Source organism: Phyllobates terribilis, unplaced genomic scaffold, assembly GCF_046119375.1.
Source record: "Phyllobates terribilis strain yellow unplaced genomic scaffold, ASM4611937v1 Scaffold_9__5_contigs__length_417890890, whole genome shotgun sequence".
Lineage (NCBI taxonomy): Eukaryota > Metazoa > Chordata > Amphibia > Anura > Dendrobatidae > Phyllobates > Phyllobates terribilis.
In genome coordinates this window covers 301,889,903-301,915,487 of record NW_027362769.1, presented here as the reverse complement: position 1 = coordinate 301,915,487, position 25,585 = coordinate 301,889,903, and the positions used below count along the sequence as shown (strand labels likewise).

General features: G+C 40.6%; 10 non-coding genes across 10 annotated transcripts; all 10 read right to left on the bottom strand.

Moving 5' to 3' along the window:
• Positions 1-4,423: 4,423 nt before the first annotated feature.
• Positions 4,424-4,497, bottom strand: TRNAT-UGU (transfer RNA threonine (anticodon UGU)). The gene has a single exon. It is a non-coding gene; the product is annotated as a tRNA-Thr (tRNA).
• Positions 4,498-8,497: 4,000 nt separating this feature from the next.
• TRNAT-UGU (transfer RNA threonine (anticodon UGU)) lies at positions 8,498-8,571 on the bottom strand. The gene has a single exon. It is a non-coding gene; the product is annotated as a tRNA-Thr (tRNA).
• Positions 8,572-8,949: 378 nt separating this feature from the next.
• On the bottom strand, positions 8,950-9,023 carry TRNAT-UGU (transfer RNA threonine (anticodon UGU)). The gene has a single exon. It is a non-coding gene; the product is annotated as a tRNA-Thr (tRNA).
• Positions 9,024-9,856: 833 nt separating this feature from the next.
• On the bottom strand, positions 9,857-9,930 carry TRNAT-UGU (transfer RNA threonine (anticodon UGU)). The gene has a single exon. It is a non-coding gene; the product is annotated as a tRNA-Thr (tRNA).
• An 832-nt stretch (positions 9,931-10,762) lies between these two features.
• On the bottom strand, positions 10,763-10,836 carry TRNAT-UGU (transfer RNA threonine (anticodon UGU)). Its single transcript has one exon. It is a non-coding gene; the product is annotated as a tRNA-Thr (tRNA).
• An 11,428-nt stretch (positions 10,837-22,264) lies between these two features.
• Positions 22,265-22,338, bottom strand: TRNAT-UGU (transfer RNA threonine (anticodon UGU)). The gene has a single exon. It is a non-coding gene; the product is annotated as a tRNA-Thr (tRNA).
• Positions 22,339-22,717: 379 nt separating this feature from the next.
• On the bottom strand, positions 22,718-22,791 carry TRNAT-UGU (transfer RNA threonine (anticodon UGU)). The gene has a single exon. It is a non-coding gene; the product is annotated as a tRNA-Thr (tRNA).
• Positions 22,792-23,170: 379 nt separating this feature from the next.
• On the bottom strand, positions 23,171-23,244 carry TRNAT-UGU (transfer RNA threonine (anticodon UGU)). Its single transcript has one exon. It is a non-coding gene; the product is annotated as a tRNA-Thr (tRNA).
• An 815-nt stretch (positions 23,245-24,059) lies between these two features.
• Positions 24,060-24,133, bottom strand: TRNAT-UGU (transfer RNA threonine (anticodon UGU)). The gene has a single exon. It is a non-coding gene; the product is annotated as a tRNA-Thr (tRNA).
• A 1,284-nt stretch (positions 24,134-25,417) lies between these two features.
• Positions 25,418-25,491, bottom strand: TRNAT-UGU (transfer RNA threonine (anticodon UGU)). The gene has a single exon. It is a non-coding gene; the product is annotated as a tRNA-Thr (tRNA).
• Between the last annotated feature and the right edge of the window lie 94 nt (positions 25,492-25,585).

Below are 25,585 nucleotides of genomic sequence, written 5' to 3'. Positions count from 1 at the left end.
ATAAAATGATGCTATGCCCAAAAGATTTTACTTCACTAGGTGCAGTAAAAAAATTGGTATTCTATACACAGGTGGGATATCTTGCAACACAGATAGGCTACTCCACTGACTAACACACTCTGCAATAGGCCAAAAAGGATTAGCTTTGCTAGATTCAGCCAAATGCTGTGAAAAAAACTTGCACAGCACTGGCACAGACCTGCCTGGCAAAAACTGATAGGAACTGATGTAACCTAGTCCTAAAAAGGACTGCAATTACAATTAGTCTTTACCCCACAATCTATCTATTTAAGAGCACAGACCTGCCTGATAAAAGTCGTAGGAAATGCTGTAACCTAGTCCTTAAAAGGACTGCAATCACAACTATTCCCTACTCCCAAGCTATCTGTAGATTTGTGCGAAAATTGGCTTGAAATTAACAAGGTATAGCGCACACAGCAACAGCGGTGCCGTCTAACACGCAGCTGCAGCAGTGAGAAAATGGTGGCGACGGGGAAAATGGCTTGGTCTTATAGGGCAAGGACATGTGACATACACTGCCAATGACACATGCCCTTGCTTGTGTGAAAAAAAGCACTTCGCTCCGTGTGTGCGCTGCTGATAGGCTGACAGATTGCACCTCCACACTGTAAATGCGGGAAAGAGAAAAAAAAATGGAGATCTTCATTATTCCTGCAGAGATCCATCCCCTGCCCCTCCCCCCACCCCGCTGTACACTCAAACTGCGTATTAACATTAATTTTCATCATTACTGAGAAAAAAAACAGTTATGATTTTGGTGCACGAACAGTTATCGAACATAACCTCGAACAGCCGAATTTTTCTCAAATCGTTCGTGTTCGCCGAACGGCTCGAACACCGCCCAAAACAGCTCGAATTTGAGATTGGCGAACAGTTCGAGTCGAACAACGCTCATCTCTAGTGGTTAACTGAGCAAAACAACATTAAGCTTGAGTAGTATTCCATGCAAAGCATAATCATGGAATAAGATGTCGCTCTCAGTCTTGGCACTTGATAAACCAAGTAATTTTTGAAGAGCATTATTTAAAAGGACAATGACAAATTTGTAGAATAGTAAAAAAAAAAAAACACTGCTGTAACTTTTTTAAAGCTTCATCCCGTCTTTCTTCCTTTTTAGCACTTAGAGCAGATTCTTAATCCCACTATTGCACTATCGTAGAGATCGATGTTGTACACAATCAAAGTCCACATTTTGATGTTTAAAAGCTTTATTTGGAACAAACAGCACAGCTGAGATTTGAACTCAGGATCCCCCTGTTTACAAGACAGGCACTTTAACCAACTAAGCCACAGCACCACAAGCTAATGAGGAGGACAGGAAAGCCAGTGAGGATTTAATCACTAATTAAAAATTTTAAGTGGTTAACTGAGCAAAACAACATTAAGCTCGAGTAGTATTCCATGCAAAGCATAATCATGGAATAAGATGTCGCTCTCAGTCTTGGCACTTGATAAACCAAGTAATTTTTGAAGAGCATTATTTAAAACGACAATGACAAATATGTAGAATAGTAAAAAAAAAACACTGCTGTAACGTTTTTAAAGCTTCATCTTGTCTTTCTTCCTTTTTAGCACTTAGAGCAGATTCTTAATCCCACTATTGCACTATCGTAGAGATTGATGTTGAACACAATTGAAGTGCACATTTTGAGGTTTGAAAGCTTTATTTGGAACAGATGGCACTGCTGAGATTTGAACTCAAGGTCTAATGTTGTCGAGACAGGCGCTTTAACCAACTAAGCCACAGCACAACAAGCTGATGAGAAGGACAGGAAAGCCAGTGAGGATTTAATTACTAATTTAAAATTTTAAGTGGTTAACTGAGCAAAACAAGATTAAGCTCGAGTAGTATTCCATGCAAAGCATAATCATGGAATAAGATGTCGCTCTCAGTCTTGGCACTTGAGAAACCAAGTAATTTTTGAAAAGCATTATTTAAAAGGACAATGACAAATTTGTAGAATAGTAAAAAAAAAACACTGCTGTAACTTTTTTAAAGCTTCATCCCTTCTTTCTTCCTTTTTAGCACTTAGAGCAGATTCTTAATCCCACTATTGCACTATCGTAGAGATCGATGTTGTACACAATCAAAGTCCACATTTTGATGTTTAAAAGCTTTATTTGGAACAAACAGCACAGCTGAGATTTGAACTCAGGATCCCCCTGTTTACAAGACAGGCACTTTAACCAACTAAGCCACAGCACCACAAGCTAATGAGGAGGACAGGAAAGCCAGTGAGGATTTAATCACTAATTAAAAATTTTAAGTGGTTAACTGAGCAAAACAACATTAAGCTCGAGTAGTATTCCATGCAAAGCATAATCATGGAATAAGATGTCGCTCTCAGTCTTGGCACTTGATAAACCAAGTAATTTTTGAAGAGCATTATTTAAAACGACAATGACAAATATGTAGAATAGTAAAAAAAAAACACTGCTGTAACGTTTTTAAAGCTTCATCCTGTCTTTCTTCCTTTTTAGCACTTAAAGCAGATTCTTAATCCCACTATTGCACTATCGTAGAGATTGATGTTGAACACAATTGAAGTGCACATTTTGAGGTTTGAAAGCTTTATTTGGAACAGATGGCACTGCTGAGATTTGAACTCAAGGTCTAATGTTGTCGAGACAGGCGCTTTAACCAACTAAGCCACAGCACAACAAGCTGATGAGAAGGACAGGAAAGCCAGTGAGGATTTAATTACTAATTTAAAATTTTAAGTGGTTAACTGAGCAAAACAAGATTAAGCTCGAGTAGTATTCCATGCAAAGCATAATCATGGAATAAGATGTCGCTCTCAGTCTTGGCACTTGAGAAACCAAGTAATTTTTGAAAAGCATTATTTAAAAGGACAATGACAAATTTGTAGAATAGTAAAAAAAAAACACTGCTGTAACTTTTTTAAAGCTTCATCCCTTCTTTCTTCCTTTTTAGCACTTAGAGCAGATTCTTAATCCCACTATTGCACTATTGTAGAGATCGATGGAGTACACAATTGAACTGCACATTTTGAGGTTTAAAAGCTTTATTTGGAACAGATGGCACTGCTGAGATTTGAATTCAAGATCTCCTGTTTACGAGACAGGTGCTTTAACCAACTAAGCCACAGCACCACAAGCTGATGAGGAGGACAGGAAAGCCAGTGAGGATTTAATTACTAATTAAAAATTTTAAGTGGTTAACTGAGCAAAACAACATTAAGCTCGAGTAGTATTCCATGCAAAGCATAATCATGGAATAAGATGTCGCTCTCAGTCTTGGCACTTGAGAAACCAAGTAATTTTTGAAGACCATTATTTAAAAGGACAATGACAAATTTGTAGAATAGTAAAAAAAAAAAACACTACTGTAACTTTTTTAAAGCTTCATCCCATCTTTCTTGCTTTTTAGCACTTAGAACAGATTCTTAATCCCACAATTGCAGTTTCATAGAGATCGATGTTGTACACAATTAAAGTCCACATTTTGATGTTTAAAAGCTTTATTTGGAACAGACAGCACAGCTGAGATTTGATCTCAGGATCTCCTGTTTACAAGACAGGCGCTTTAACCAACTAAACCACAGCACCACAAACTGATGAGGAGGACAGGAAAGCCAGTGAGGATTTTATCACTAATTAAAAATTTCAAGTGGTTAACTGAGCAAAGCAACATTAAGCTTGAGTAGTATTCCATGCAAAGCATAATCATGGAATAAGATGTCGCTCTCAGTCTTGGCACTTGAGAAACCAAGTAATTTTTGAAGAGCATTATTTAAAAGGACAATGACAAATTTGTAGAATAGTAAAAAAAAAACACTGCTGTAACTTTTTTAAAGCTTCATCCCATCTTTCTTCCTTTTTAGCATTTAGAACAGATTCTTATTCCCACTATTGCACTATCATACAAATCGATGTTGTACATAATTGAAGTCCACATTTTGATGTTTAAAAGAATTACTCGGAAAAGAATGCATTTCTGAGATTTGAACTCAGGATCTCCTGTTTACAAGACAGGTACTTTGAACAACTAAGCCACTGCACCACAAGCTGATGAGGAGGACAGGAAAGCCAGTGAGGATTTAATCACTAATTAAAAATTTCAAGTGGTTAACTGAGCAAAGCAACATTAAGCTTGAGTATTATTCCATGCAAAGCATAATCATGGAATAAGATGTCGCTCTCAATCTTGGCACTTGAGAAATTAAGTAATTTTGAAGAGCATTATTTAAAATGACAATGAGAAATGTGTAGAATAGTTAAAAAAAATACTGCTGTAACTTTTTTAAAGCTTCAACCAATTTTTCTTCCTTTTTAGCACTTAGAGCAGATTCTTAATCCCACTATTGCACTATCGTAGAGATCGATGTTGTACACAATCAAATTCCACATTTTGATATTTAAAAGCTTTGTTTTGAACAGACAGCGCTGCTGAGATTTGAACTCAGGATCTCCTGTTTACAAAACAGGCACTTTAACCAACTAAGCCACAGCACCACAAACTGATGAGAAGGACAGGAAATCCAGTGAGGATTTTATCACTAATTAAAAATTTCAAGTGGTTAACTGAGCAAAACAACATTAAGCTTGAGTAGTATTCCATGCAAAGCATAATAATGGAATAAGATGTCACTCTCAGTCTTGGCACTTGAGAAACCAAGTAATTTTTGAAGAGCATTATTTAGAAGGACAATGACAAATTTGTAGAATAGTAAAAAAAAAAAACACTGCTGTAACTTTTTTAAAGCTTCATCCTGTCTTTCTTCCTTTTTAGCACTTAGAGCAGATTTTTAATACCACTATTGCACTATCGCAGAGATCGATGTTGTACACAATCAAAGTCCACATTTTGATGTTTAAAAGCTTTATTTGGAACAGACAGCACAGCTGAGATTTGAACTCAGTATCTCCTGATTACAAGACAGGCGCTTTAACCAACTAAGCCACAGCACCACAAGCTGAAGAGGAGGACAGGAAAGCTAGTGAGGATTTAATTACTATTTAAAAGTTTCAAGTGGTTAACTGAGCAAAACAACATTAAGCTTGAGTAGTATTCCATGCAAAGCATAATCATGGAATAAGATGTCGCTCTCAGTCTTGGCAATTGAGAAACCAAGTAATTTTTGAAGAGCATTATTTAAAAGGACAATGAGAAATTTGTAGAATAGTTAAAAAATTACTGCTGTAACTTTTTTAAAGCTTCATCACGTCTTTCTTCCTTTTTAGCAGTTAGAGCAGATTCTTAATCCCACTATTGAACTATCGTTGAGATCGATGTTGTACACAATCAAATTCCACATTTTGATGTTTAAAAGCTTTATTTGGAACAGACAGCACTGCTGAGATTTGAACTCAGAATCTCCTGTTTACAAGACAGGCACTTTAACCAACAAAGCCACAGCACCACAAACTGAAGAGGAGGACAGGAAAGCCAGTGAGGATTTAATTACTAATTAAAAGTTTCAAGTGGTTAACTGAGCAAAACAACATTAAGCTTGAGTAGTATTCCATGCAAAGCATAATCATGGAATCAGATGTCGCTCTCAGTCTTGGCAATTGAGAAACCAAGTAATTTTTGAAGAGCATTACTTAAAAGGACAATGACAAATTTGTAGAATAGCAAAAAAAAAAACACTGCTGTAACTTTTTTAAAGCTTCATCCCGTCTTTCTTCCTTTTTAGCAGTTAGAGCAGATTCTTAATCCCACTATTGAACTATCGTTGAAATCGATGTTGTACACAATCAAATTCCACATTTTGATGTTTAAAAGCTTTACTTGGAACAGACAGCACTGCTGAGATTTGAATTCAGGATCTCCTGTTTTCAAGACAGGCACTTTAACCAACAAAGCCACAGCACCACAAACTGATGAGGAGGACAGGAAAGCCAGTGAGGATTTAATCACTAATTTAAAATTTCAAGTGGTTAACTGAGCAAAATAACATTAAGCTTGAGTATTATTCCATGCAAAGCATAATCATGGAATAAGATGTCACTCTCAGTCTTGGCACTTGAGAAACCGAGTAATTTTTGAAGAGCATTATTTAAAAGGACAATGAGAAATTTGTAGAATAGTTAAAAAAAATACTGCTGTAACTTTTTTAAAGCTTCATCCCGTCTTTCTTCCTTTTTAGCAGATAGAGCAGATTCTTAATCCCACTATTGCACTATCGTTGAGATCGATGTTGTACACAATCAAATTCCACATTTTGATGTTTAAAAGCTTTATTTGGAACAGAAAGCACTGCTGAGATTTGAACTCAGGATCTCCTGTTTACAAGACAGGCACTTTAACCAAATAAGCCACAGCACCACAAACTGATGAGGAGAACAGGAAAGCCAGTGAGGATTTTATCACTAATTAAAAATTCAAGTGGTTAACTGAGCAAAACAACATTAAGCTTGAGTATTATTCCATGCAAAGCATAATCATGGAATAAGATGTCGATCTCAGTCTTGGCACTTAAGAAACCAAGTAATTTTTGAAGAGCATTATTTAAAAGGACAATGACAAATTTGTAGAATAGTTAAGAAAATTGTGCTATAACTTTTTTAAAGGTTCATCCCGTCTTTCTTCCTTTTTAGCACTTAGAGCAGATTCTTAATCCCACTATTGCACTATCGTTGAGATCGATGTTGTACACAATCAAATTCCACATTTTGATGTTTAAAAGCTTTATTTGGAACAGAAAACACTGCTGAGATTTGAACTCAGGATCGCCTGTTTACAAGACAGGCACTTTAACCAACTAAGTCACAGCACCACAAACTGATAAGGAAGACAGGAAAGCCAGTGAGGATTTTATCACTAATTAAAAATTTCAAGTGGTTAACTGAGCAAAACAACATTAAGCTTGAGTAGTATTCCATGCAAAGCATAATCATGGAATAAGATGTCGCTCTCAGTCTTGGTACTTGAGAAACCAAGTAATTTTTGAAGAGCATTATTTAAAAGGACAATGACAAAATTGTAGAATAGTTAAGAAAGCACTGCTGTAACTTTTTAAAAGCTTCATCCCGTCTTTCTTCCTTTTTAACAGTTAGAGCAGATTCTTAATCCCACTATTGCACTATCGTAGAGATTGATGTTCACAATTAGAGTCCACATTTTGATGTTTAAAAGCTTTATTTGGAACAGGAAGCACTGCTGAGATTTGAACTCAGGATCTCCTGTTTACAAAACAGGCACTTTAATCAACTAAGCCAAAACACCACAAACTGATAAGAAGTACAGGAAAGCCAGTGAGGATTTTATCACTAATTAAAAATTTCAAGTGGTTAACTGAGCAAAACAACATTAAGCTTGAGTAGTATTCCATGCAAAGCATAATCATGGAATAAGATGTCGCTCTCAGTCTTGGCACTTGAGAAACCAAGTAATTTTTGAAGAGCATTATTTAAAAGGACAATGACAAATTTGTAGAATAGTTAAGAAAACACTGCTGTAACTTTTTTAAAGGTTCATCCCGTCTTTCTTCCTTTTTAGCACTTAGAGCAGATTCTTAATCCCACTATTGCTCTATCGTAGAGATCGATATTGCACACAAACAAATTCCACATTTTAAGGTTTAAAAGCTTTAATGGGAACAGATGGCACTGCTGAGATTTGAGCTCAGGATCTCCTGTTTACAAGACAGGCAATTTAACCAACTAAGCCACAGCACCACAAACTCATGAGGAGGACAGGAAAGCCAGTGAAGATTTAATCACTAATTAAAAATTTCAAGTGGTTAACTGAGCAAAACAGCATTAAGCTTGAGTATTATTCCATGCAAAACATAATCATGGAATAAGATGTCAATTTCAGTCTTGGAACTTGAGAAACCAAGTAATTTTTGAAGAGCATTATTTAAAAGGACAATGAGAAATTTGTAGAATAGTTAAAAAAAATACTGCTGTAACTTTTTTAAAGCTTTATCCCGTCTTTCTTCCTTTTTAGCACGTAGAGCAGATTCTTTATCCCACTATTGCACTATCGTAGAGATCGATGTTACACACAATTGAAGTGCACATTTTGAGGTTTAAAAGCTTTATTTGGAACAGATGGCACTGCTGAGATTTGAGCTCAGGATCTCCTGTTTACTAGACAGGCAATTTAACCAACTAAGCCACAGCACCACAAACTCATGAGGAGAACAGGAAAGCCAGTGAGGATTTAATCACTAATTAAAAATTTCAAGTGGTTAACTGAGCAAAACAGCATTAAGCTTGAGTATTATTCCATGCAAAACATAATCATGGAATAAGATGTCAATCTCAGTCTTGGAACTTGAGAAACCAAGTAATTTTTGAAGAGCATTATTTAAAAGGACAATGAGAAATTTGTAGAATAGTTAAAAAAAATACTGCTGTAACTTTTTTAAAGCTTTATCCCGTCTTTCTTCCTTTTTAGCACGTAGAGCAGATTCTTAATCCCACTATTGCACTATCGTAGAGATGGATGTTGCACACAATTGAAGTGCACATTTTGAGGTTTAAAAGCTTTATTTGGAACAGATGGCACTGCTGAGATTTGAGCTCAGGATCTCCTGTTTACAAGACAGGCGCTTTAACCAACTAAGCCACAGCACCACAAGCTGAAGAGGAGGACAGGAAAGCCAGTGAGGATTTAATTACTAATTAAAAGTTTCAAGTGGTTAACTGAGCAAAACAACATTAAGCTTGAGTAGTATTCCATGCAAAGCATAATCATGGAATAAGATGTCGCTCTCAGTCTTGGCACTTGAGAAATCAAGTAATTTTTGAAGAGCATTATTTAAAAGGACAATGACAAATTTGTACAATAGTTAAGAAAACACTGCGGTAACTTTTTTAAAACTTCATCCCGTCTTTCATCCTTTTTAGTACTTAGAGCAGATTCTTAATCCCACTATTGCACTATCGTAGAGATCGATATTGTACACAATCAAATTCCACATTTTGATGTTTAAAAGCTTTATTTGGAACAGAAAGCACTGCTGAGATTTGAACTCAGGATCTCCTGTTTACAAGACAGGCACTTTAACCAACTAAGCCACAGCACCACAAACTGATGAGGAAGAAAAGAAAGCCAGTGAGGATTTAATCACTAATTAAAAATTTCAAGTGTTTAACTGAGCAAAACAACATTAAGCTTGAGTAGTATTCCATGCAAAGCATAATCATGGAATAAGATGTCGCTCTCAGTCTTGGCAATTGAGAAACCAAGTAATTTTTGAAGAGCATTATTTAAAAGGACAATGACAAATTTGTAGAATAGCAAAAAAAAAAACACTGCTGTAACTTTTTTAAAGCTTCATCCTGTCTTTGTTCCTTTTTAGCACTTAGAGCAGATTCTTAATCCCACTATTGCACTATCGTAGACATCGCTGTTGTACACAATTAGAGTCCACATTTTGATATTTTAAATCTTTATCTGGAACAGACAGCACAGCTGAGATTTGAACTCAGGATCTCCTGTTTACAAGATGGGCGCTTTAACCAACTAAGCCACAGCACCACAAGAAGGTGAGGAAGACAGGAAAGCCAGTGAGGATTTAATCACTAATTAAAAATTTCAAGTGGTTAACTGAGCAAAACAACATTAAGCTTGAGTAGTATTCCATGCAAAGCATAATCATGGAATAAGATTTCGCTCTCAGTCTTGGCAATTGAGAAACCAAGTAATTTTTGAAGAGCATTATTTAAAAGGACAATGAGAAATTTGTAGAATAGTTAAAAAAATACTGCTGTAACTTTTTTAAAGCTTCATCCCGTCTTTCTTCCTTTTTAGCAGTTAGAGCAGATTCTTAATCCCACTATTGAACTATCGTTGAAATCGATGTTGTACACAATCAAATTCCACATTTTGATGTTTAAAAGCTTTATTTGGAACAGATGGCACTGCTGAGATTTGAACTCAGGATCTCCTGTTTACAAGACAGGCACTTTAACCAACTAAGCCATAGCACCACAAACTGATGAGGAAGAAAATAAAGCCAGTGAGGATTTAATTACTAATTAAAAATTTCAAGTGGTTAACTGAGCAAAACAACATTAAGCTTGAGTATTATTCCATGCAAAACATAATCATGGAATAAGATGTCAATCTCAGTCTTGGAACTTGAGAAACCAAGTAATTTTTGAAGAGCATTATTTAAAAGGACAATGAGAAATTTGTAGAATAGTTAAAAAAAATACTGCTGTAACTTTTTTAAAGCTTCATCCCGTCTTTCTTCCTTTTTAGCACTTAGAGCAGATTCTTAATCCCACTATTGCACTATCGTAGAGATCGATGTTGTACACAATCAAATTCCACATTTTGATGTTTAAAAGCTTTATTTGGAACAGACAGCACTGCTGAGATTTGAACTTAAGATATCCTATTTACAAGACAGGCACTTTAACCAACAAAGCCACAGCACCACAAACTGATGAGAAGGACAGGAAAGCCAGTGAGGATTTAATCACTAATTAAAAATTTCAAGTGGTTAACTGAGCAAAACAACATTAAGCTTGAGTAGTATTCCATGCAAAGCATAACCATTGAATAAGATGTCGCTCTCAGTCTTGGCACTTGAGAAACCAAGTAATTTTTGAAGAGCATTATTTAAAAGGACAATGACAAATTTGCAGAATAGTTAAAAAAAATACTGCTGTAACTTTTTTAAAGCTTAATCCCATCTTTCTTCCTTTTTAGCACTTAGAGCAGATTCTTAATCCCACTATTGCACTATCGTAGAGATCGATGTTGCACACAATTGAAGTGCACATTTTGAGGTTTAAAAGCTTTATTTGGAACAGATGGCACTGCTGAGATTTGAACTCAGGATCTCCTGTTTACAAGACAGGCACTTTAACCAACTAAGCCACAGCACCACAAACTGATGAGGAGGACAGGAAAGCCAGTGAGGATTTAATCACTAATTAAAAATTTCAAGTGGTTAATAGTGTTGAGCCACCCCCGTAGTGTTTGAGTTCGGTTCGGTTCGTCGAACACCCGTGTGTTCGCCGAACTGTTCGTCGAACTGTTCGTCGAACACCTTCGAACACCGTTAAAACCAATGGCAGGCAAACAAAAACACATAGAAACACATAGAAAACAACTTCAAAGGTGTCCAAAAGCTGACAAACTGCTCAGAAGACATAACTAACACATGGAAAAGTGACAAGTACATATAGTCATGCGAAAATAAAAGAGGTGGAGGAGTAAAAGGAGGGGGAGACACAGATATAGGCATGTCATGCCCTTCTAAAATCCAAAAAGTGAGAAGCCGACACGGCCAGTCCGCTCCTGCCCGTGCCACCTCCGTGTCGCCGGGTTTGTGCCAGAGCCGCGGTGAACCCTGACGGCCAGCCCCCCTCTCCCAATACTGGTGCCTGTCCGCTGGTGGGTCGAGCGAGCCCCCCTGTGGTGGAGGCAGCTCTAAGCTTTTTAATTTAAATTGTCTCTCTAATTTGAATGAATACACTTTAAATCCATTTACAAGGATCTATTGGAGGGCAAGTCTCATGCCAGCAGCCGCGGTAATTCCAGCTCCAGTAGCGTCCACTAAAGCTGCTGCAGTTAAAAAGCTTTTATAAGGATCGAGCTCGGCTGTCCACCACAAGGCATCCTACTGCCAGTCCCAGCCCCTATGCCTTGGGGTGCCTCCTGATGCTCTTCACTAAGTATCCCATGGTCCCGAAGCATTTCCTTTGAAAAAATTAAGTGTCTAAACTACAGGTGGTGCAGCTTGCTTAACAGCCGGGATAATCCGCTCACTAGCAGACACTGCTACTAGGCACAAAGTATTTCCTGGGCTAGATGCAGTTAAAAATTTGTAATTAGATACTCTCGTTGGATGCTGAGAAAGCATTCCATAGAGTCTCTTGGCACGCCATATATGATTCTCTTAAAAAGCTTGGAGTAGGGGTCTAGGGGACCCTTTTATAGCCAAAATCACGGCCCTGTATCGCAATACGTCACCTAGGCTGAAGATAAATGGAACTGTAGCACCGAGGGCTCGGTTGCTACAGACGTATTGCACCTCACCCAGAGGTGTGATATCTCACTCTCAGGTAAGGATGGAGTGTGGATCAGGACCCGACACCTGCATGCATTACACCACATTGCCGTGGGGCAGGGCGACCAATATGCCCCTGAGATGGGCACGACAGTCCCTGTCCCTGGCTGGAGTGGGGGGAGGGAACACTGAGGAAGGGGAACCCTGTAGTGCAGGAGCAGGGAGGAAGCAGTTCCTGGGTGCATTGAGAAGGGAGTATAAAAGGTGGGCACCATCTTAGTTCAGTGCAGAGAAGTCTGAGCAGAAGTGGCAGGGAGCAGGGGCTCTGCATGAGCTCTGCTCCGGAGGCGGGCCTAGTAACAGAGGCCCAGGCCTGGAAGAGGGAGAAGGAAGGAAGAGGAGCGGAGAAGGCTCCAGGAACGAGGAATGAAGGGATCCCAGGGGTGCGGACGGGCGAGTCGCCACCGCACGCCCGAATCCACCTGCGTGGAGGGGTCAGGCCAAAGGGGGAGACCGGTCCCCGAACTAGTGGAGGCAGGAAACGACCCTCAGCTAGAAACCGGAGGCTCTGACATTTTATGTGGCGCAGCCCCTCGCTACACCCGCTAGGAAGGCACCACATAGGGTCAGGGAAACTGGCGCCAAGTTTACCAAGAGGAGGCCCGAGGCAGCCGGACAGAAGTGTTGGTAAGAAAGGCCAGACAAAGGACACACAAAGGGGGTCCTGTGAAGTGCTCCAAAGTTATCTCGGAGTTGTCTGAGCCCCTCACCTGGTGAGCACAGTACGACGTGGGCAGCCGTTACCTGCAGACGTGGTCTGGATAATAAGAACTGTGAGTAAAGGCCCTGAACTGCATCACTGACTCCGTGTCGTTACTGCTGCTGCCCTGCACCATCACCCCCATCCTCCGCATACACTGCCCTGAGGCTATACTCCTCCCGTGGGGAGTTATGCTACGCTCTGCTGCACCCACAACACCAGCCTCAGTGGTCTGCCCTGTAGCGGCGGTTCACTCTGACCGCAATCCACGGGTGGCGTAGTCGGACATTTAAACATGAAAACCACATAAATAGTTCCGCCACTGGTTTGACTGCCCTGAGCCACGGAACTGGGTCGCCGCCACGAAGACTACAACCACCAGCATCCACCAAAAAGGGTCCGGCTCCGGGTGTCCCAAGGCCCAGGGGGTGCGTCAGAACATTTTCATCACCTTTCACAATCACCAATGGGACAAGGCAGTGATGTCCTCTGTCCCCTCTCTTATACATCCTAGTGACGGAGCACCTGCTCTCATCAATTCGCCATAACCCCAATATTAGGTGGATTGAGGTGGGAGGCACCGAGTACAAGTGCTCTCTATTTGCTGATGATGTCCTAGTATATATCACTCAATCACATATATCCATCCATGCTGTTATGGCTGAAATAGATCACTTTGTTACATGGTAAAATTTTAAAATCAATGCAGCGAAGTCTAAGGCCCTCGATGTCTCCCTCCCCAAATCCATATAGGATTCCATCCAGTCCAACTTTCCCTTTGCCTGGCCCTCACAGCGTATCAAATACTTAGGAATTCCTATTCATAGAGACCTCTCCCATCTATGTTATCTTAATTTTGGGCCCTTTATTGAACAACTCCATACAGACCACGGTTGGCAAGTTAGAACTGTAAGATTCACTACGTGAACCACTGGTGTTTTGTGGAAAAGCACAGGTACACTGCGTTCCAAATTATTATACAAAAAGTGTTTAGGAGTGATAAGGGAAGAATTTGTTTGTTTGTCAGTTAAACTCATTGATGGTGATGTGTGTCAGGGCTCTTTATATCACTGTAAGCAATTGCAGACACCTGTGCTAATTAGTTTGGCAGGTGTGTCCAATGAAAGGCAAGACTACTTAAGAAGGCTCTCTCACATTATTAAGCAGCCTACATTTTCTGCCAAAATGGGAAAGAAAAAGGATGTGTCGGCTGCTGAGAAGCAACAAATTGTGGAGTGTTTAGGTCAAGGCATGACTACAATCAACATTGTGCGATGATCAGGATGAAGTGTCTTGGCAATCAAGAAGTATGTAGCTGATTCACAGTACACATGTGTGCGTGCTGATAAGGGCAAATTGAGGACTCTTTCCTACAGGCAATTACGTCAGGTTGAAAGAGCAGCGGCAAAAAAGCCTTGTCATAGCAGCAGACAAGTTTTTGAAGCTGCTTGTGCCTCCAACGTCCCCCGAACAACAAGATGCAGGGTCCTTCAGAGGTTTGCAGCTGTGCATGCGCCATCCTGTCGACCTCCTCTATCCACTTCACACAAGCAGAAACGGCTCCAGTGGGCCAAACATTACATGAAGACTGATTTCAAAACTGTTTTGTTCATGGATGAGTGCCATGCAGCGCTCGATGGTCCAGATGGATGGAGTGGAGGATGGCTGGTTGATGGACACCCCACGCAAACACGGCTACAGCGCCAACAAGGAGGAGGTGGAGTAATGTTTTGGGCTGGAATCATGGGGAGAGAGATTGTCGGCCCCTTTAGGATCCCTGAAGGCGCTAAAGATGAACTCCATAATGTATGTGGATTTTCTCAAACAGCACTTCCTGCCATGGTTCAAGAAGAAGAACCATGTATTTCACAGCAAGATCATTTTTCTGCATGATAATGCACCATCTCATGCTGCACATAAAACATCTGCATCTCTGGCTGATATGGGCATAAAAGGGGACAAACTTATGGTGTGACCCCCATGCTCCCCTGACCTCTACCCCATTCAGAACCTTTGGAGCATCATTAAAAGGAGTGTCTATGATGGCGGGAGGCAGTTCACATCTAAGCAACAGCTCTGGGAGGGTATTCTGTCCTCATGCAAAACAATTGAAGCAGAAACCATCCAAAACCTGACAAATTCAATGGACGAGAGAGTTCAGAAGCTCCTTTCGAACAAGGGGTCCTATGTGAAAATGTAACATCACCTAGAATAAAGTTTTGAGTTGAAAACTGTTTGATTTCAGTTTCTAACAACCTGCTAATGCTTATAATTTCAAAAATGACCATTTTTTTGGTCTTTATTAAAATGAAAAGGTTGATCGAAAAGTTTGGGGGATCTAAGAGTGTGGCAACCCAGTAGTCATGATTACTTCGAATTCTGACAATATGAGGGTCATGCTGCAGGTAGTGCAGCAAGAAGGCACTTATGTGCCTTGCGCATCTCGGAGCCCCAAAATTATTTTCCGGGCTAGATGCAGCTAAAAATTATTTTTAATTTTAAATCTGGTGAAGCTTTAGTATAGATGGCCTAATAGGATCAGTGCTGCACACTGCTACAAAGCCCAAATTATTTTCCAGTCAAGATACAGATAAACATGATTAGTAATTTGAAAGCTTAAAACGGTTGGTAGGGTGATTTTAACCAATCATCAAGCTTTTACTCTCCCCAGGATGACACAGGGGTAGAAAAGTCGTTTCGGATCCATGATTTGTTCATCTTTATGAACGTGAGTCTGTCTACATTATCAGTGGAGAGCCGCGTGCGCTTATCTGTCAGCACACCACCAGCAGCGCTGAACACACGTTCAGACAGAACGCTGGCTGCGGGGCATGACAAGATCTCCAAGGCGTAAGTGGCTAGCTCCGGCCATTTATCCAGATTGGAAGCCCAAAAAGAGCAAGGGTCCAGTGACACAGTCGTGGCTTCAATGTTTACTTGGAGATACTCCTGTACCATCGTCTCTAGGCGTTGACTATGTGTCAGACTTCTTGTCTCCTGTGGCCTTGCAAAGGATGGGCTAAAAAAGTGGTGAAATGATTCCGCAAAATTGATGTTACCAGCAGATACTGTGGTTCTGTTACGGTTTGAGTGCTGAACACTTGACGGTCCCACGGTTGGCAAGTTGGAACTGTGAGATTCACTACGTGCACCACTGGTATTTTGTGGAAAAGCACATGTAAGATTCTGCAACAGTCTCTGCTGATACTCCTGCATGCGTGCATCCCTTTCTATGGCAGGAATAATTTCTGCAAATTTACTTTTGTACCGGGGATCTAACAGTGTGGCAACCCAGTAGTCAGGATTATTTCTAATTCTCACAATTCGAGGGTCATGTTGCAGGTAGTGCAGCAAGAAGGCACTCATGTGTGTTGCGCATCCAGGAGCACCAAGTCCCTGTTGTGTTGGTGGCGAGGTAACAATCATGCTTCCTTCCTCTGTCCTCTCCCCCCAACCTCGCACAACAGAAATGTGATCAAGGTCTCCCTCATCTGATGAGTCTTCCATCAGTTCGTCCTCCACTTCTTCCTGGGCTCCTGCACCTTCCTCACTAGTTTGGCTGCTACCATGCGCCCTGGTAAAACCATCTCCCCCACCCTCACATGCCTGCCGCCTTGGTGCTGCCGACCGTCTGGACCTTGCAGATGTAAGCCCTTCCGCATACAACTCCTCCTCCTCTACTTCCTCCACCTCCTCTTGTGCCACCACCTGACTCCGAATTCTGTTTAACATGTGCTCCAGCATGTAAATCACCGGAATAGTCATGCTGATAATGGCATCGTCAGCACTAAACATCTTCGTCGCCATTTCAAAACTGTGCAGAAGGGTGCAAAGGTCCCTGATCTGAGACCACTCCTCCAGCGTGATTTGCCCCACCTCTGAATCTCGTTGGCCCAGGCTATACGTCAGAACGTATTGCACCAGGGCTTGTCGGTGCTGCCACAGTCGCTGCAACATGTGCAGAGTTGAATTCCACCGGGTAGGCACATCGCATTTTAGCCGGTGAAGTGGCAGGCCCAACGACTTCTGTAGAGATGTAAGTCGCTGAGCTGCGGGATGCGAACGGCGGAAGTGAGCACACAGCAACCGTGCCCTCTGCAGAAGGCCATCTAGTCTGGGATAGTGGGCTAAAAATTGCTGGACAACCAGGTTCAACACGTGAGCCATACAAGGCACGTGTGTGACATTGCCCCGGCGAAGGGCCGCACCCAGGTTTGCAGCATTGTCGCACACGGCCTTCCCTGGTTTCAGGTCCAGTGGAGACAACCATTCATGAAATTGGTTCTCCAGAGCTGACCACAACTCCTAAGCTGTGTGACTCACATTTCCCAGACATTTCAATGTAAAAACCGCCTGATGACGTTGAGCCCTACTGCCAGCATAGTAAGGAGGTGTGCAGGATCCCTTCTGCGCAGTTAGAAAGCTTGTGGCATGACCAGACAGGCTTTGGGTGCAGGTGGAAGACCGAGAGGAGGTTGAGGAGGCAGAAGCAGTGGAGGAACTTTGACATAAAGAGGATTGACGCACAACTCGTGGGGACGGCAAGACTTGGACAGCAGCCCCTTGTCCTGCTGTCACCATAGTTACCCAGTGCCCAGTCAGCGACATGTAACGCCCCTGTCCATGCCTACTCGTCCAAGTGTCTGTGGTGAAATGCACCCTGTCACACACAGAGTTTCTCAAAGAAGAGGTGATGTTGTGTGCGACATGCTGGTGGAGCGCAGGCACACCTTTCTTTGAGAAGTAGTGCCGACTGGGCATCTGGTACTGGGGCACTGCGACGGACATAAGATCTCGAAAATCCTCTGTGTCCACCAGGTTGAAAGGCAGCATTTCTGTAGCCAAGAGCTTGCAGATGGTGAAATTCAACCTCTTAGCTTTCTCATGGCTAGGAGGAAATGGTCTTTTACTTGTCCACATCTGAGGGACCGAGGGCTGGCTATTGTGCTTAGACGGGGTTGATAAGGGTGTCCCCGGCAAACTGCCGGTCTGTGAGGAAGATGCAGGCGGACATGTTAGGTTGCCTTGATCCAAAGGTGGTGCTATCGATGTCGGACAGCGCTCAACACCAGCTGGTGTTACCACCTCCAAAGAAAATGATGACCTACCAATCACGCTGGCTGTTGCGGGTAAAGAGGTGGCAGGTCTGCGCCCCAAAACAGGTGTGACTGCTGTCCCCCCAGTCACAGAGGATGAAGAGGCCGCGGATGCATAAGATATGGCAGACGGTGATTGGCCCGGCCGGCTAGGCCGCATTGTAGCACACTGAGCTTCCCACTGCAACTTATGCTTCATGTCCATGTGCCGGTTCATGCATGAAGTACTCAAACTATGTATTTTTTGGCCTCTACTTAGCTTTTGCTGACAAATGTTACAGATAACACGAGTTGGGTCATCTTTATCGATCTGAAAAAATGCCCAGGCTATGCAAGGCTTAGCACCCATGCGACCTGAAGAGCCACCACGACTTGTGGTGAGAGGCAGAGTTGTGTTTGAGGATGCAGTTGTTGACGTGCTTCCAGTACTACGTCTCTGTCCAGGAAGGCGCAACCTGACCTCGTCGTCTTTAGCATCTTCCTCCACCTCCTCTGCTGACCTCATCTCTTGGCTGACTGTGGGTTGACAGTAAGTGGGATCTCCGACCTCATCATCATCACCCTGTGCGTTATCACACCCGTCGTCCTCAGAGCCAACCTGTTCCTGCCCTGACAAAAAACTAAAGTTGTCGCTCCAATCAGGTATTTGAGTCTTATCATCGTCTTCCTCATTGTCTCCACCAACAGGAGTTACAGTTTGGGAATGAGGGTCTACATTATGGTCAGAACCTTCTGCGTCTGGTCCTGGATCCGACTCATAAATATTCTGGGCATCAGTGCAGATCATTTCCTCGTCTGGATTCACAGAAGCGCTGGAGTCGACCTCTGATTCCCAGGCTATAGTATGAGTAAACAGCTCTGCAGACTCAACCATCTGTTCTACCTCATACTCAGACGGGCAGCTGGAGATTTGGGAGCTGTGAGGAAGCAAGTGCGATTTGGGTGACACCTTTGAGGACTGGAGTATTTGTGATGTTGAAGTTGATGTGGAGGAGAGCCCACTTAAAGGAGCACTTGATATCCGTTGAAGCACCTGCTGTTTTTGTGCCTCATCTGGAATTTGTAGCGATTGGCGTGGCCGTAAGAAAGGGATCTTATCACATTGTCCGCTAAAAGAAGTAGACATTTTAGCTTGGCTGGAAGATGGTCTTTCTTCTGCAGATGTTACTGTTGCTTTAACACCTACCCCACGGACACAACCTTTTATCCCCTTCCCAACACGCCTATTCCCCTTTCCACCAGCAGCAGGCCTTTTTCCACTCATTTTGGTGGTTAACTAATTCACAACTCTGGAGTTGTTTGCACAAAAAAACAATGGATGGTAACCGAGCAGAGCTGAGTGGCCAAACTGTGGTATTAGGCCAAAACTATTGGCTGGGTTAGATGCAGAAAAAAATTATTTTGAATTTGCAACCTGATGGAGGTCAGTATAGATGGACTAATACAAATAGGCCCACACACTGCTAGAAGCCCAAATATTTTTTCAGAGGTACTGTAGATGCAGATAAAAATTATTTTTAATTTGCAACCTGATGGAGGTCAGTATAGATGGACTAATAGACCAAGTCCCACACACTGCTAGAAGCCCAAATATTTTTTCAGAGCTAGATGCAGAAAAAAAATATTTTTAATTTGCAACCTGATGGAGGTCAGTATAGATGGACTAATAGACCAAGTCCCACACACCGCTAGAAGCCCAACTATTTTTTCAGAGCTAGATGCAGAAAAAAATTATATTCAATTTGCAACCTGCTCGAGGTCAGTATAGAAGGACTAATAGAACAAGTCCCACACACTGCTAGAAGCCCAAATATTTTTTCAGAGCTAAATGAAGAAAAAAATTATTTTTAATTTGCAACCTGATGGAGGTCAGTATAGATGGACTAATAGACCAAGTCCCACACACTGCTAGAAGCCCAAATATTTTTTCAGAGCTAGATGCAGAAAAAAATTATTTTTAATTTGCAACCTGATGGAGGTCAGTATAGATGGACTAATAGACCAAGTCCCACACACCGCTAGAAGCCCAACTATTTTTTCAGAGCTAGATGCAGAAAAAAATTATATTCAATTTGCAACCTGCTGGAGGTCAGTATAGAAGGACTAATAGAACAAGTCCCACACACTGCTAGAAGCCCAAATATTTTTTCAGAGCTAAATGAAGAAAAAAGTTATTTTTAATTTGCAACCTGATGGAGGTCAGTATAGATGGACTAATAGACCAAATCCCAAACACTGCTAGAAGCCCAAATATTTTTTCAGAGCTAGATGCAGAAAAAATTTTTTTTTAATTTGCAACCTGATGGAGGTCAGTATAGATGGACTAATAGACCAAGTCCCACACACTGCTAGAAGCCCAAATATTTTTTCAGAGCTAGATGCAGAAAAAAATTATTTTTAATTTGCAACCTGATGGAGGTCAGTATAGATGGACTAATAGACCAAGTCCCACACACCGCTAGAAGCCCAAATATTTTTTCAGAGCTAGATGCAGAAAAAAATTATTTTTAATTTGCACCCTGATGGAGGTCAGTATAGATGGACTAATAGAACATGTCCCACACACTGCTAGAAGCCCAAATATTTTTTCAGAGCTAGATGCAGAAAAAAATTATTTTTAATTTGCAACCTGATGGAGGTCAGTATAGATGGACTAATAGACCAAGTCCCACACACCGCTAGAAGCCCAACTATTTTTTCAGAGCTAGATGCAGAAAAAAATTATATTCAATTTGCAACCTGCTGGAGGTCAGTATAGAAGGACTAATAGAACAAGTCCCACACACTGCTGGAAGCCCAAATATTTTTTCAGAGCTAAATGAAGAAAAAAATTATTTTTAATTTGCAACCTGATGGAGGTCAGTATAGATGGACTAATAGACCAAGTCCCACACACTGCTAGAAGCCCAAATATTTTTTCAGAGCTAGATGCAGAAAAAAATTATTTTTAATTTGCAACCTGATGGAGGTCAGTATAGATGGACTAATAGACCAAGTCCCACACACTGCTAGAAGCCCAAATATTTTTTCAGAGCTAGATGCAGAAAAAAATTATTTTTAATTTGCAACCTGATGGAGGTCAGTATAGATGGACTAATAGACCAAGTCCCACACACTGCTAGAAGCCCAAATATTTTTTCAGAGCTAGATGCAGAAAAAAATTATATTCAGTTTGCAACCTGATGGAGGTCAGTATAGATGGACTAATAGAATGATGCTATGCCCAAAAGATTTTACTTCACTAGGTGCAGTAAAAAAATTGGTATTCTATACACAGGTGTTATATCTTGCAACACAGATAGGCTACTCCACTGACTAACACACTCTGCAATAGGCCAAAAAGGATTAGCTTTGCTAGATTCAGCCAAATGCTGTGAAAAAAACTTGCACAGCACTGGCACAGACCTGCCTGGCAAAAACTGATAGGAACTCATGTAACCTAGTCCTGAAAAGGACTCCAATTACAATTAGTCTTTACTCCCACAACCTATCTATTTAAGAGCACAGACCTCCCTGATAAAAGTCGTAGGAAATGCTGTAACCTAGTCCTTAAAAGGACTGCAATCACAACTATTCCCTACTCCCAAGCTATCTGTATATTTGTGTGAAAATTGGCTTGAAATTAACAAGGTATAGCGCACACAGCAACAGCGGTGCCGTCTAACACGCAGCTGCAGAAGTGAGAAAATGGTGGCGACGGGGAAAATGGCTTGGTCTTATAGGGCAAGGACATGTGACATACACTGCCAATGACACATGCCCTTGCTTGTGTGAAAAAAAGCACTTCGCTCCGTGTGTGCGCTGCTGATAGGCTGACAGATTGCACCTCCCCACTGCAAATGCGGGAAAGAGAAAAAAAAATGGAGATCTTCATTGTTCCTGCAGAGATCCATCCCCTGCCCCTCCCCCCACCCCGCTGTACACTCAAACTGCGTATTAACATTAATTTTCATCATTACTGAGAAAAAATCCAGTTATGATTTTGGTGCACGAACAGTTATCGAACATAACCTCGAACAGCCGAATTTTTCTAAAATTGTTCGTGTTCGCCGAACGGCTCGAACACCGCCCAAAACAGCTCGAATTTGAGATTGGCGAACAGTTCGAGTAGAACAACGCTCATCTCTAGTGGTTAACTGAGCAAAACAACATTAAGCTTGAGTAGTATTCCATGCAAAGCATAATCATGGAATAAGATGTCGCTCTCAATCTTGGCACTTGAGAAACCAAGTAATTTTTGAAGAGCATTATTTAAAAGGACAATGACAAATTTGTAGAATAATTAAGAAAACACTACTGTAACTTTTTTAAAGCTTCATCCCATCTTTCTTCCTTTTTAGCACTTAGAGCAGATTCTTAATCCCACTATTGCACTATCATAGATATCGATGTTGTACACAATCAAATTCCACATTTTGATGTTTAAAAGCTTTATTTGGAACAGACAGCACTGCTGAGATTTGAACTCAGGATCTCCTGTTTACAAGACAGGCACTTTAACCAACTAAGCCACAGCACCACAAACTAATGAGGAGGACAGGAAAGCCAGTGAGGATTTAATCACTAATTAAAAATTTCAAGTGGTTAACTGAGCAAAACAACATTAAGCTTGAGTATTATTCCATGCAAAGCATAATCATGGAATAAGATGTCGCTCTCAGTCTTTGGACTTGAGAAATCAAGTAATTTTTGAAGAGCATTATTTAAAAGGACAATGAGAAATTTATAGAATAGTTAAAAAAATTACTGCTGTAACTTTTTTAAAGCTTCATCCCGTCTTTCTTTCTTTTTAGCACTTAGAGCAGATTCTTAATCCCACTATTGCACTATGGTAGAGATCGATGTTGCACACAATTGAAGTGCACATTTTGAGGTTTAAAAGCTTTATTTGGAACAGATGGCACTGCTGAGATTTGAACTCAGGATCTCCTGTTTACAAGACAGGCACTTTAACCAACTAAGCCACAGCACCACAAGCTGAAGAAGATGACAGGAAAGCCAGTGAGGATTTAATTACTAATTAAAAGTTTCAAGTGGTTAACTGAGCAAAACAACATTAAGCTTGAGTAGTATTCCATGCAAAGCATAATCATGGAATAAGATGTCGCTCTCAGTCTTGGCAATTGAGAAACCAAGTAATTTTAGAAGAGCATTATTTAAAAGGAAAATGAGAAATTTGTAGAATAGTTAAAAAAAATACTGCTGTAACTTTTTTAAAGCTTCATCCCGTCTTTCTTCCTTTTTAGCACTTAGAGCAGATTCTTAATCCCACTATTGCACTATCTTAGAGATCGATGTTGCACACAATTGAAGTGCACATTTTGAGGTTTAAAAGCTTTATTTGGAACAGATGGCACTGCTGAGATTTGAACTCAGGATCTCCTGTTTACAAGACAGGCGCTTTAACCAACTAAGCCACAGCACCACAAGCTGAAGAAGAGGACAGGAAAGCCAGTGAGGATTTAATTACTAATTAAAAGTTTCAAGTGGTTAACTGAGCAAAACAACATTAAGCTTGAGTAGTATTCCATGCAAAGCATAATCATGGAATAAGATGTCGCTCTCAGTCTTGGCAATTGAGAGACCAAGTAATTTTTGAAGAGCATTATTTAAAAGGAAAATGAGAAATTTGTAGAATAGTTAAAAAAAATTACTTGGTCTCTCAATTGCCAAGACTGAGAGCGACATCTTATTCCATGATTATGCTTTGCATGGAATACTACTCAAGCTTAATGTTGTTTTGCTCAGTTAACCACTTGAAACTTTTAATTAGTAATTAAATCCTCACTGGCTTTCCTGTCCTCTTCTTCAGCTTGTGGTGCTGTGGCTTAGTTGGCTTTAACCAACTAAGCCACAGCACCACAAGCTGAAGAAGAGGACAGGAAAGCCAGTGAGGATTTAATTACTAATTAAAAGTTTCAAGTGGTTAACTGAGCAAAACAACATTAAGCTTGAGTAGTATTCCATGCAAAGCATAATCATGGAATAAGATGTCGCTCTCAGTCTTGGCAATTGAGAGACCAAGTAATTTTTGAAGAGCATTATTTAAAAGGAAAATGAGAAATTTGTAGAATAGTTAAAAAAAATACTGCTGTAACTTTTTTAAAGCTTCATCCCGTCTTTCTTCCTTTTTAGCACTTAGAGAAGATTCTTAATCCCACTATTGCACTATCTTAGAGATCGATGTTGCACACAATTGAAGTGCACATTTTGAGGTTTAAAAGCTTTATTTGGAACAGAAGGCACTGCTGAGATTTGAACTCAGGATCTCCTGTTTACAAGACAGGCGCTTTAACCAACTAAGCCACAGCACCACAAGCTGAAGAAGAAGACAGGAAAGACAGTGAGGATTTAATTACTAATTAAAAGTTTCAAGTGGTTAACTGAGCAAAACAACAATAAGCTTGAGTAGTATTCCATGCAAAGCATAATCATGGAATAAGATGTCGCTCTCAGTCTTGGCAATTGAGAAACCAAGTAATTTTTGAAGAGCATTATTTAAAAGGACAATGAGAAATTTGTAGAATAGTTAAAAAAAATACTGCTGTAACTTTTTTACAGCTTCATCCCGTCTTTCTTCCTTTTTAGCATTTTGAGCAGATTCTTAATCCCACTATTGCACTATCATAGAGATCGATGTTGTACACAATCATATTCCACATTTTGATGTTTAAAAGCTTTATTTGGAACAGACAGCACTGCTGAGATTTGAACTCAGGATCTCCTGTTTACAAAACAGGCACTTTAACCAACTAAACCACAGCACCACAAACTGATGAGGAGGACAGGAAAGCCAGTGAGGATTTTATCACTAATTAAAAATTTCAAGTGGTTAACTGAGCAAAACAACATTAAGCTTGAGTAGTATTCCATGCAAAGCATAATCATGGAATAAGATATCGCTCTCAGTCTTGGCACTTGAGAAACCAAGTAATTTTTGAAGAGCATTATTTAAAAGGACAATGACAAATTTGTAGAATAATTAAGAAAACACTACTGTAACTTTTTTAAAGCTTCATCGCATCTTTCTTCCTTTTTAGCACTTAGAGCAGATTCTTAATCCCACTATTGCACTATCGTAGAGATCGATGTTGTACACAATCAAATTCCAAATTTTGATGTTTAAAAGCTTTATTTGGAACAGACAGCACTGCTGAGATTTGAAATCAGGATCTCCTGTTTACAAGACATGAACTTTAACCAACTAAGCCACAGCACCACAAACTGATGAGGAGGACAGGAAAGCCAGTGAGGATTTAATCACTAATTAAAAATTTCAAGTGGTTAACTGAGCAAAACAACATTAAGCTTGAGTATTATTCCATGCAAAGCATAATCATGGAATAAGATGTCGCTCTCAGTCTTGGGACTTGAGAAACCAAGTAATTTTTGAAGAGCATTATTTAAAAGGACAATGAGAAATTTATAGATTAGTTAAAAAAATTACTGCTGTAACTTTTTTAAAGCTTCATCCCGTCTTTCTTCCTTTTTAGCACTTAGAGCAGATTCTTAATCCCACTATTGCACTATGGTAGAGATCGATGTTGCACACAATTGAAGTGCACATTTTGAGGTTTAAAAGCTTTATTTGGAACAGATGGCACTGCTGAGATTTGAACTCAGGATCTCCTGTTTACAAGACAGGCACTTTAACCAACTAAGCCACAGCACCACAAGCTGAAGAAGAGGACAGGAAAGCCAGTGAGGATTTAATTACTAATTAAAAGTTTCAAGTGGTTAACTGAGCAAAACAACATTAAGCTTGA